The sequence below is a fragment of the Marmota flaviventris genome, chromosome 1 (assembly GCF_047511675.1).
Source record: "Marmota flaviventris isolate mMarFla1 chromosome 1, mMarFla1.hap1, whole genome shotgun sequence".
NCBI lineage: Eukaryota > Metazoa > Chordata > Mammalia > Rodentia > Sciuridae > Marmota > Marmota flaviventris.
In genome coordinates, this window is record NC_092498.1 from 178,894,705 (window position 1) to 178,908,143 (window position 13,439).

Below are 13,439 nucleotides of genomic sequence, written 5' to 3' on the forward strand. Positions count from 1 at the left end.
TTTAGCCAACAATATCAACAATCGCACATTTTTTTCATCAGAAATAGCAATTAGCTTACCAAGTGCTGCATCCACTGGACTGTCTGGTAATTTTTAAACATGTATCACATTTACACCACTAAAGTAGGAAAAAAAAGAATTCTGACTTTCAAACCATCCAGTCTCCCAATGGATTTCAGCTAAAGGACTGAGGCCCTACATCCGTTTATTCATTATAAGATTATAAAAGCAAAATGCAAAAAACCATCAAAATGTTCATCCAATAAGGAACTTATGGAATACTATTTTCTCCTTCCTTTAAATTCTATCAACATGTATTTCCTAAACACTTAGCAGGCAATGGTTTAACATCTGCTGTTAGTATAATGTACTATTTTTACAGACAAATTTTTACTTCATTTCATAAAATGAAAGTCTTATAAAGGAACGACTACAAAGACATACAAGATAGGGTTCCTCCTTTACATAATCATAGTCTATTTGGTGAGAAAAGATTTCATAAAATAACCTCAAAGATTAAAATAAGAAAGATGACTCAGTAAGGAAATTGATAGTTAATACAAATAATCCATACCCAAGATCCATTATGTATTCATCCATTCTTTTAAAGGGAACTAACTCAGAAAAATCTTTTGAAAACAACTTGTAAAGAATCATAATTGGGTAATCTGGGAAACTAATCAGAATTCTACAGGCTATTCAAGGCTAATGTAATCAGTGTCGAGGCTCTCATGGGGTGGAGCTACAATATGCCCTTAAATGATGGGGAAAAGGCAGAAGAAAACAGCACTTATATTGTTCTTGTGTTATGGGATATTCTGAAACATATTCTAGAAAACCAATGAAGGTAGTTAGTCGGCAATGAAAAATTGATAGGTTATTTATTCTCTCCCATCACATTACAGTTTTCTACACTTGAGTGCTAAGTAAAACTTGACGCAGATGGGGTTTGTCCTGGATACTAATGGACACATAGGATTTGGGTATTAAAACACACATCCACTTTCTCCATAAAAATCTTTCTATACTAGTGTAACTGATGCTTTCCTTATGAATCATAAAAGCATTCAGTTATTATCTTCCTTTCAAATATTTAACGTGTGTTATCTTTTTTAATCCATGTTGATAATGAATTCATTAAGTTGACCCCTATCACATACAGACATTTAATAATTCTTTACCTACCAAAAAGGGGGGAATTTCTAACAGTTTAAAATTAATTTGAATTACTGTATTTTCATCATCATCTTTTCCTCTTTATGACAGGCTCTCCTTGTTGCTTACTGTGACATTACAATAACTACGAGGCCTGACTCCACTTCTCCTGTTCCTCCCCCCTCAACACCATCTTATACACTAATACCAGAATATTTTCTACAAGCATGGGATTTGAGAGTGGCATGACTTGTTATATACCTCTCTGATTCCTAAAACGTTATTAAAATGCAGCAGATCATAGGTGACATTTTAAAAAGACATCTTAACTCTAATTTATCAAAAGTGTAGCTTATTTTCAAAATTTGATAATCAGTTTTATTAACAACTTCGGAAAATACTTCATAAATGATTGTTAGGGTATAAAACTCCTTAATAGCAAAACCTGACCATTCTTAACTGTTAGAACAGTAACTAACATCCAGAAGTGAACTGCAATCACTGACCATTTCTTTCATTTTGGTGAAGTAGAAGAAACAGAAGGGGTAAACAAGCAGAAGGAACATTTAAGGCATTCATAAATACACAAAAAAGTCAAAGCAAATTTACAGGTTTATACTGCTAAAAAAAATATATGTCCTATAGTCTAAAATATAATCTTCCCTCAACACACAGAAAAAACTTTTCTGCTAATCATGAATAAATAGCATACTACATGTTGATAAATGTTTAAGTCATTAGTCAAAGAGCAGGTCACTTATGTATAATTTTTAATTATTCTTTGGTAATAAAACAAGGTAAGTATAAATCAACAATTGATCACAATACAAATTAAGAAATTTCCATGATAGGACGGAAAAGAGGGAAATGGGAGGTTTTGGAATGAAGTGACCAAACTTTTATGTATAATTTTAATGGATCAATTAAAAATAAATAAATAGAAGGGAGACCAGTAAAGAAAGGGAGAACAAAGGGAGGTAGGAAGGGAAAGGAGAAACACTGAGGAGTGAATAGTATAAATTTTGTTATGTGCATGAATAAATGTCACCCCCACTATTATGTATAATTATAATGCACTATTAAAAGCAATAAAAATTATTTTCCATGAACAATTTAAAAAATAATACAGCTATGAAACCTGTATAGGGGGACGGTCAGTGATGGGCCAACTTTTCTAGAGCTATTTTAACACAGAACACCTTACATTAATTAACATTCTGATTGGACATAATAACTTCATGGGGATAAAAAGTTTGTGTGCCAATATATCAATCACTCTCTCCCAAATAAAAATATCATGTTTAACAATGTGCTCTGCTGCTACCAGATTAAAACTAATAATATATTTTGTTTGCTTTCTTGACAACTTCTGATAGTGCTCCACCTTCTAGCATTCTTTGTACGTGAACATAATCACATGAAGATGAAATAAATTGAAATGTTAAAAAGCAACATTTTATAAATATCAGGAACTTAAGTAAGAAAGATAGGATACACAGAGAAATAGCCCCATCTCAAACACACAGGTTATTTTGAATTTGTATGGATGGGTCAGTTTTGGCTTTCTGATTATCCAGCATAACTACGTTGTGGAAAAAACAACAACTGGATATTCCCATGATGTAAAATCTACCCTTTTGTGGATTAAAGAGTCACTCATACTGATAACTAAAACTCTGTTCACTTTCTATATATATATATATATATATTATCAAATTCAATTTTTTTCAAGACTCATTTGTTCAATTTTATACAGCCTTTAGAAACATTAAAAAACTGACTTTATAAGCAAAGAAAGTCACCTCTAAAATTCCATCTATAATAAACCATAGTCTTGTCCCCAAACCTAAGAGGACTTACTTTAAGCATGAACTAACAATTGATTTATTTAGTGAAATTGCAATATGAGTTCACAGAAATAAGAGAATCTTTATGGAAAGCACAAGCATGACTGTACAAATATAAAATTATCACCATAAAATTTAATAGTAATAATGGTCAAGACTCTGTATAGTATTTAGAAAAAGACTCTAATGTAGCAGGCACAGTCAATATCAAGTAGTTAATATTAACTATTTTATTAATTACTTCTATTTTAAAAGCATTCAATAATTATATGTAAAAGACTAAAAAGAAATGAGAAATGAATTAAAAAGACAAGAATTCATGGAAAATGAATTTCCATGTTGTCAGAAATTAATAATCATGAGCAGGGTTTCATTCATACAATTATAGATGGAGGTGTTTTAAAAAACCAGTTCCATAAGAAATATTTTGTTATGGGAATGAGGAAGATGAAGATAAAGTTATCTGCAGCATAGTTTTGCAAATTTATTCTCCAAAAAGTCCAACAGTAAGAATATTGGCCTTTGTGGACCACACAGTCTCTGTTCAAACTACTCAACTCGACTAAAAACTAATGAGCATGGCTGTTACAATAAAACTTCATTTATGGAAACAAATTTGAATTTTTATGTAACATTCATATGTCAAGAAATAGCACTCCTCTTTTCATCTTTTTAAACATTTAAAAACATACAATACTTCTTGGTTTGTGAACTATATAAAAATGGACAGAAGGCCAGTTTTAGCCCATGGACCAGATTTTGTCAATCCCTATTCTAAATCATACACTCAATCACGCTGTACCCTTAATCACAAAATAGAAACTTCTCTTTCAACTCTCATATTTCCACATCTATTTTCAAAATACTTTTGGATCTCCTGCTGTCCTCAGTGTTCCACTTTGAAGAGTTATTTCTCACCTGAATAGTTCCCAAAAAGCAAAACAAAAAATCTATTTGACCTTCTCACCATCAGTGATGTTTGCACCTTCAATCCTAAGAGTTGACTGATCAAGTAAAGATACACAAGAACAGGAACCATTTGAAGAATATGGTAAGTTTGAGCTAATATTTAGTAGCTATATAAAAACTTAAATAATAAGCAAAAGAACATAAATATCTTTAACAAATACCAATGGGACATTTGCAAAGTTGACTATATGAGACAGAGAAAATATTTTTTATTTGTTAATTTGTTTTTAGTTGTATATGAACACAGTACTTTTCTTTATTTTTATGTGGTGCCGAGGATCAAACCCAGTGTCTCACACATTCAAGGCAAGCGCTCTACCACTCAGTCACAACCCCAAAATAATCTTAATGCATCACAAAAATGTGAAGTCTACATTCCCTGACCACAATACAAATCTACAGTTGTTTAATGCCAAAAAACTCACATTAATCAGAAACTGAAAAAAAAGAAAAGTTCATTTCTAGCTAATTTATATAACAAAAGCACTGTATAACATATGCTAATGGTTCCAGGCTTTGGGGCAAAGATGGCTATAAGCATTTGAAATGAAAAAGAGACAGTGTGAACCTCCTAATGAGGACACAAATAGCACCTCTAGTTTTCCCCAGGAATGAAGTCTAAATCCAACTAAACTCTAACTTACCCAGCAACTAGGAGAAAACAAAGAAGAAAATGTTTGATTGCACCATGAGTATAATATCAACAAAATCCTGACTGCAGGCAACTCTATAGGTCAAACAACCCAAGTTCTTCAGTAGATGGAACAGGAGGGAAGGGAGTAAAGTGGAGGGAAGAAGAGGGGAGGAGGGAAAAAGGGAATCTGGAGGGAAGCACCACAGATAAAAGACTTGACAGGCAAACACAGCTTTTAAAAAGAATAACACTAAACTGTAATGTCTAGAGATGTACATTTGGGTAATAACAGCACTAAGCTGAAATGAATTACTACTATAAAAGTCAAAAGAATGGTTACTGTGGAGGGAAAAACTGGTCTGTGATTAGCACAGAGCACCTGCGAGAACTTCTGCAGTGGCTAGTAAAGTTGTATTTCTTGACCTGAGTGGCATTTACAAGCATACTTAATCTATAATAAGAACAGTACTAGTAATAGTAATAATAATAATAATAAACATTTATTGGTTTGAGTAATTTCCTGTATTTGAGTTCAATTTGATAATGAAAAAGTTGAAAATTAATTAAAAGCAACATGTTATACATGTCACATCCCTTTACATATATGTAAAAATAGCAAAACTACAGTGAAAGGAAAAATCATAATTTAACATTGTTAGAAGTAAAATGAAGAAAATTTAACAAATAAATGAACTATTACTTATCTTAAGAATATCATAAAAACAAAATAAACCTAGGGCTAAGGATGTAAATCAGCATTACATCAAGTCTTCTGCATACCCTAGGCCCCAGGTCCAATATCCCAGCACCACAAAAAAAATTAAAACACAAATAATGACAATAAGCCAAATAAATTAGCAAAGAGGGAAGCAAACAAGCTAATTATTTCCTTCTTTGAAAAGTCCAATAAAAACCGACTAAATTTCAAGGAAAAGGATAAAAAAAAATACTACTAGAAACAAAAGTTTATAACAGCAAACCAAAATAAGATTTTTTTTTAAACGTAGGAGTTAGGGAGTTATTATATACAACTTTATGCCAAAAAATATGAAAATATTCATTGTAGTACATACACACAATGGAGTTTTTACTTAGTCATGAGAAAGAATGGCATTAAGGCATAGGCTGGTAAACAGAAATAGAAAACATCATGCCAAGTGAGATAAGCCTATCTTAGAAAATCAAGGATCAAATGTTTTCTTTCATGTGTGAAAGCTACAGCAAAATAAAAAAGAAAGAGGGAAGGATTAGGGATTAGACATCATAAATATATAGGGAAGATAGTAAATAGGAGATTAAAAGGAGGGATATGAAAGGGGAGGAAATGTGAAATTAATTTTTTAAAAATCATACTATGTGCACATGAACACACACACACACACACACACACACACACACACACACACCCTATAGGGAATTCTACCCTTAAGTACAAAGCAACAATAAAAATAAATAAATGGATGTGAGAAAGGAAAATCAGTAGAGGAAAGACAATGGGCGGGTGGGGGGACAACAACTGAAATCAAATTCCATGCTTGTATAAATTTGTCAAGATCAACCCAACTATTATGTACAACTATAATGCTGATACAAAAAAAAAAAAAAAGGATAGTTTTATTTAAAATTTCTACAATCAATTCAAAGCTACAAAGAATCTGAATACAGTAACAGCCTTATAAGATATCAGACATACAAAGATTTTTCCTCTACCACTGCAGATTGTCCAGGAACACCCTTCCCTCAACCAAAGGCACATGCCAAGATTACAGTATGGGTAATTTTTTAACAAGGTACTAATCATTCTTATTATGTTTAAACTATTTTATAATTAAAAAAAAAAGTACCAATTCATTTTACTTTAGCATGGTCCTAATATAAAAGACTATAAAAACATTTCATTAAACATGGCAAAACTGATTTAACAGTCATTCCTAATAAACTAACCAAGACAAAAAATACAACTTCCATTCCTCAATGGAGGATTTATTATGATAGGCATAAAATTATACACAAGTAGCATTTATAATGGCAATGGATTATTTTTCTCATCAAAACCAGTCAAAAATATTGAATATCAATGCCAGAGCTATTAGTTCAGCATCATTGGAGAGATTTTAAACAAACAGGTCAAGTAAAAGAAATGAGACCAGTAATGGGGTACTTACCTTAGTGTATGAGAGCTCCTGGGTTTGATCCCTAACAACACACACAAAGTATAAACTTTTAAAAAGACAACAAAACTATAATCTGTAGCTAATATTACCTACAAAAAAACCAAAATAATTTAAAAATTTAAATCATAAACTGAATAAGATTGCATGACTTTAAAAAATTACTTTCTACCCTAAAAATTGCTCAAAATTCAGTATTTATTGTGTTACGTGTCAGAAACTGTGCTAAACACTTAGACAAACTAAAAACAAACATAAGGAAAATAAACCAGCACAATTTCAAAAACAAACAGTGTACTGTGAAAAACTTAGATGGAAAAGATATGTGCCTTGTTTGAAAAAAAGATTTCAATGGCACTAGATTTAATCCAGATGCGCAACATATTCCTAGATGGGAATATTTAATATTGAGAAGATAAGGATTTTCACCAAAGTAATTGGTACATCTAATGCAATGCTAATAAATATTTCAAAGCAACTATGAGAACACAGAATCACACAAACTGATAAACATTGGATTGTCCAGGAACACCGAAAAACTTTTAAAAGATATGAGGGGAGTAGTTCCGTAAGATAGAAAAGCAATAAATTTACAGTACTGTTTTAAGTATATAAGAGATCAACAGATTAAAACTAAGTCCAAAACACATCTGTAACTACAAAAAAATTGAGAACATAATAAAGGGATATTTGTTAATGGATTGGTTATGAAAAAGTTTCTGGTTACACAGGTGGGCAGAAAGATTATTTACTAAAATTTGGAAAACTAAACAAATTACTAGCAAATTAAGTAATATAATAAATTTTAAACTTGTCAAGTTTAAGGAATCCATATGAACTTCAAGTAGAGAAATGTCAAGCAAATAAGATATATGGATCTGAAGGTCAAAATAATGGCTAGCTGGATCAAACTGAAATTGTGGACACAAACAAGACTGCCAAGAGGAAGGCACAGAGAGAAAAGCATCCACTTTGAGGAATATGAATACAATCAATCAGGAAATGGAAAAACCAGGAATGTGAGGCATCATTATAGCAAGAAGAGCAAAAACACATCTCAAAATGGAGATAAATTAAAACTTAAGGTCTGAAAATGTCCATTGGAATTATCAAAATACATTCTGCCTGATATAAGGCTATAAAAAGAGATTCATTATGTAAAGAAACAAGGGAAGAATCCAGATTTCAAAATGGTATGTTTACAAAGAGTTACATATTAACATTTAAAAGAGAAATTGAGGAAAGACAGAAAGATATCCTAAGTCCTGTTCTTAGGAAAACTTATATGTCTGAAACACTACAGACTTAAAGGAATATGTAAATTTTTTTAAGAAACTGTCTGAAAACATTTAATTGTAGATGACTAGAAGCTTAATCTGACAATCACCTTTTCCCAAATGGTCACTACTGAGTAAGAATTCTCAAAATGCCATTAGTTTTTCATTCAGTCACATTTTTTGAATCCTGTGTTTAAAGTACACAAGAAATATCAGTTAATGTGTTACCTTGGTTCAGTTAGTATCAAGTAATAAGATTTGATTATCAACTACTATATTTTCCAAAATGTTTCAAACACTTATTTTTAAGGAAAGAAAGATCATCTTAATTACAAAAAGAGAAATCAGTATCATCATTTGCTTTGTTAAAGTTAAATACACTATATGGCTGGCTGCTCAAATAAGAGTCCTCACATGGTATAAAATAGTAGACCAGGAATTGAGAAACACAGTCCTAACAAAGACCTCATTTATATTTTCATTTGTTGTTTTTGTTAACAATCACCAAGTATCCTTTTATGTATATATAAATTTACTGCCCCAGATAAAATGTCATCAGACAATAAATGAATAATATATTTTACACACTTAAAAAAACAGAAAGAAAGTCATCTTGTCATTTCTTACAAAGGATAACTTTCCAAATTAGAGTAATTTACATGCTTCAATTTAGTTTTCCTTCTTTTTGTGGAAATGCTGCATGTTATAGTTGATAAATTCTGCCAAAGAAAATATAGTCCCATATTTTCACCAAGGGCAGAGATGTTAAAAATTTAAACTTTTAAACTAAGGCTATTTCTATTCTAGACATACTTTCTTTCCTTTAAAATTCATCTTAATTGGTATAAATATAATGCAGCATCCTTCCTATAGCATAACATTATAGCACAATATTTGAGATCACCTTTTAGTCATTCAACATTCTGGGGGCAGAGTACATTACACTAAGGCCACATTGAAGTAACAATTTCCCCTTCAGTATGAGGGGAAAAAATCATTTAGTTATTTTTCCCTGAACAATGAAACAGTTCTAAAGACAATGTAAATACAGGTAATAAGATTTCAAATCAGTAACATGTAAAATAAGCTTAAGTGAATATTCACATTCACTTACATGAGCAATTCATACAAATGAAGGGTCCTGTATTATACATCAATCTACTGGTATGCTAACATACCATTCCACTATAAAGAATTATGGTACCAAAGGACAAATATTTCTGAAAACTGACATAAATCAAGAATCTTAAGAGTCTCCTAAGGTTCATGTAGTGAAGGCTTGCTTCCCAGGGTACACTATTGAGAAGCGGTGATGACTTTATGAGGTCCTTGATAGCCTGCCCTTGAAAGGATTAAGAGACCCTGGCTCTGGCCCTTTCCTCTTTTTTTTTTTTAAAAGAGAGAGGGAGAGAGAGAGAGAGAATTTTAATATTTATTTTTTCAGTATTTGGTGGACACAACATCTTTGTTTGTACGTGGTGCTGAGGATCGAACCTGGGCCGCACGCATGCCAGGCGAGCGTGCTACCGCTTGAGCCACATGCCCAGCCCAACCCTTTTCTCTTTTTGTACCCGGATTCCTACCTGTGTGGTGAGTGGTTTGTTTCAGCACACACTCCTGTGATGATACTGCTTTGCCACAGACCTGAAGCAATGAGACCAACCAATCATGTACTGGAACCTGTGAAACCAGAAGCCAAATAATTCCTTTCTCTAAGTTGATTACCTCAGGTAATCAACTTAATACAAGTGGAGACAAATTAAAACACAAAAAACAAGATGAAACACAAGAAAAAGCAAAGCTGTATACTATAGGTAACATAGGGACAGAAGGCCACTGTTTTGAAGATTAAGGTGTCCCTGTGGAGCAAATCTTAAAATCAGAAACAATGGAACCTTTTGTTTACTCTTATTCTTAGAAACTGACAATTATTTCAAAATAATCTTAGGAGCTAAGAATCAGTAATATAAACTTACTTTTAAGGTGATCATATTGTGGATTATAATAAATTTCTAATAAACTACAAAGGCTAAAAAATTTAAAGCCTTCTTCCTTTCCCTCTTTCTTACTCCCTTCTGTTTATCAGTCTCTTTCCATACATGTATGGACAAGTAAAATTTATTCATTTGCAGAAGTTGGTAACCAAAACAATTAATAAAATCTTCCATAAACAAAGTTAGAAAGCTTTTCTATTTAGTTGACATTTACTTTCTGAATATGGAAATTCTGCTGATCAAGTTCACTAGGCACAAAAGATTGCCAATATATATTTTGGTAAATAAGGAACTTTGTTTCTTTTCAGATTCAAAAGTCAGAGAGAATACCTTTGAAATAAACAGCTTAATCATCATTCTATTATTTTTTATTCCAAATCATAATTATATATAAAATACTCTCTATGCCTACAGTTTACTAATAAATAAAACTCTGATTCTCTACATTAACCTAGCAAAATGCACTAAACTTCATACTAATTATACAATTTGACAATATATGCTACTCAAAAATAAGCCTAAAGTGATCCATTTGATTCTAAATAAACCTCACTCATCGCAGACTTTTTTATGATCAATATTTCTTAAGGGTCCACAAAAGAATAATTACTAAAATTAGTGAAATGTTTCACATTCCTTCTTTGGGAGAATAACCTGACTAAAGCAGACCACTCACTAATAAAGTGCAACTTAATAAATCATGTGGAATCTTATTTTGTTGAAACCCTTACTAACTCCTAGCACCATCTGTTACCATCAAAACTATATGACAAGATATGATATATAATTAATAGGTAAACAACAATCTAATTAAAATGGACAAATACTCCATGTTCCTGCCATTTGGGAGCTCTAATTACAGACTAAATTTTAAGCTTGAATTAAATATTTAAGCTGGAAAATTAACTTTCCTTCTCGAGCCTTGAATACATTAATACAGATATGTGAAGCGACTTCCTGATGGGAACTTAAACATGTAATTCAGTTTCATCAAAGCAGTTACTAATTGTTAAGCAGCAGTACCTTACCATATGTACACAATAGCTATTTAGAGCTGAAAAGGTGGTTCTAAAGCACCCCTCTGCAACCCTTTCCAGGCATAAATATAAAATGTATATACATCATAGCAGTTAATACTACACATTGAAAACAAATTAGTCTTCAGATTTCAATGCTTTCTGAAGATAAATAGAATTTGGTCTAAATAAACAAAATAGTCCCTATAAGTACATGATAAGGTATAAGTATAAAAGACCAAAAATATATTCAAAGAAAAAAATAGAGGTATAAATTCCTCAGATTATACCAAATAAACATACTCTGACCTACTGCATTAAAATAGTAACTTAAGAGAATTTATCAATTCTCTTTTCCATTCTAACTCTTTTCTTCATGGAACATAACAGGCCTTGAAAATAACATTCTAGAAAGATTTCAAAAGATGACCACTTAAACAGAAACTTATTTCTACACTTTTTATTCATGCTTTAATTTGTTCTTTTTAGTTATACATGACAGTAGAATGTATTTTGGCAAAATGCACATACAGAGAATATAACTTATTCTACTTAGGATCCCACACTTGTGGTTGTACATGATGTGGAGTTACCCTGGTCGTGTATATAAATATAAGGCTAGGAAAGGTATGATCAATTTTCCTTCATTTTTTAATGCAGAAGACATAAGATTTCAGAACAAATGACAGGCAACCATTTAATGAAATAAATTCTCTTAGAATATAAGAAATATCTTTTTTCATTGCTATTTTAGTTTTAGTAAACAGAATAAGAGAGATAAGAGAGAAAGTTGAACTGGTACTGCTTAAGAAAGACATACATCACTTTTTTAAATTTTTGATTTTTTTCTGTTTTGGCAATAGAAAATATATTTAGTATACTGCAATTAATTACTCCATTTAGGTTTTCACTCAAGGACAAAATTATTGCCATTATTTTCTCCCAACATTTCCTTTTATCTATTCTATCTTAAAACTGCCACAGTTTTACTCATGCTTAAATTTTTACTCGTTCTAGTATATTTGTGATCCCTATCATATAATGATGTTCTCTAATTTAAAAAACCCAGAACCACTCCCAACACCCACAAACTGGAGTGCAAAATACTCATCATTAATTGACAAAATTTACCATATAGGTTCAAAGATGCCTAGTAATTACCCTAAAGTTTCAAAAAGATTTACAGCCACAGACTAGCAAACATCCACAGAAAGATAAAAGGGTACTCTTTGATTAACTCTTTGAAGTTACTATTTATTTTCTTAAAAAAAAAAAAAAAAAAAGTTTACTTTTTAAAAAATTTTTTTAGTTGTAGATGGACACGATATCTTTATTTTATTTGCTTATTTTTTATGTGGTAGTGAGGATCAAACCCAGTGCCTCATGTATGCAAAGCAAACGCTCTACCACTGAGCTATAACCCCAGCCCTATTTTCATTTATTCTACATCATATAATGATTTGTAAATAGAGGACAATCAGTAAAATGTTACATGAAGATAAAAACCCTGTCCTAAATATTTGATGGATATACAAAATCTGGCTGGTTCACATTCAAGCATCACGATTCTTCTCATATTAAATCAGTCAACTGGATGATAACAGAAGTTCCTCCATAATGTGGGCTAGAAAAGTCTATTCTATTTAAAATTTGTATGCTGTAAAAGTACATGTCATAGAATTTACTAGGATGACAACTATATAGATATTCATGACATATTGATTAAACATATTGAACTGGTTTTTAAAACCAATTTATATAAATGATTATAATAGTCTATATTATGTTTAGTCTTTGAAGGCATATGGTAGTAAATTTGAATTTAATTTTAAATAAATTTACATAAATATAAAAAGTTCAGTAATTTTTATCCACCCTGCATATGAAACAGAGCAAATAAAAAACAAGCAGAGTGTACTTTATAAACACACTTGACGCTGAAGCTTGAACACCAGAAAAATGAGTTTACTTCTTAAAAAGCAACCAAAGAATGACTGACTTCTGTCCAAAAAAAGAATGTCATTGAGTAATAATGAAAATTAAACAGTTGATATTTATATATACATAAGTATAATTTATGAATACATATTTAGCAAGTAGGATTTTTTATTGACTATATTTTCAAAAACACTAATGTAATAAAATCCTGATATATAGTATACATATGTTCAGAAGAACTACTAAATAAGACCGGTAAGACCACTTTGGGAAACTTCAGCACTTTGTAAAATGTTTAAAAAAAAAAAGGTACATGGAGTGTTTTTGATAAATACAATACTATCAGAGGTTCCATCCTTGATTTGAGAATGGTTCTACCATTCCAAGCTCTACAAAACTAAACCACCTTGAAACACATAGGCAATGAAGAAGGGGTCT

The 13,439-nt window shown here is 31.2% G+C and overlaps 1 protein-coding gene across 13 annotated transcripts in view; it reads right to left on the reverse strand.

The window, feature by feature from the left end:
- Positions 1-13,439, reverse strand: part of Tbc1d5 (TBC1 domain family member 5) — a 517,207-nt gene that overhangs the window by 362,562 nt on the left and 141,206 nt on the right. For 2 of the 13 annotated variants that reach the window (XM_071619386.1, XM_071619381.1), the window contains one exon: positions 9,637-9,733. The exons of the other annotated variants lie outside the window; for them this stretch is intronic. The gene's annotated coding sequence lies outside the window, so the exon portion shown is untranslated. The remainder of the gene's footprint in view (positions 1-9,636; positions 9,734-13,439) is intronic. 13 annotated transcript variants of the gene reach the window in all.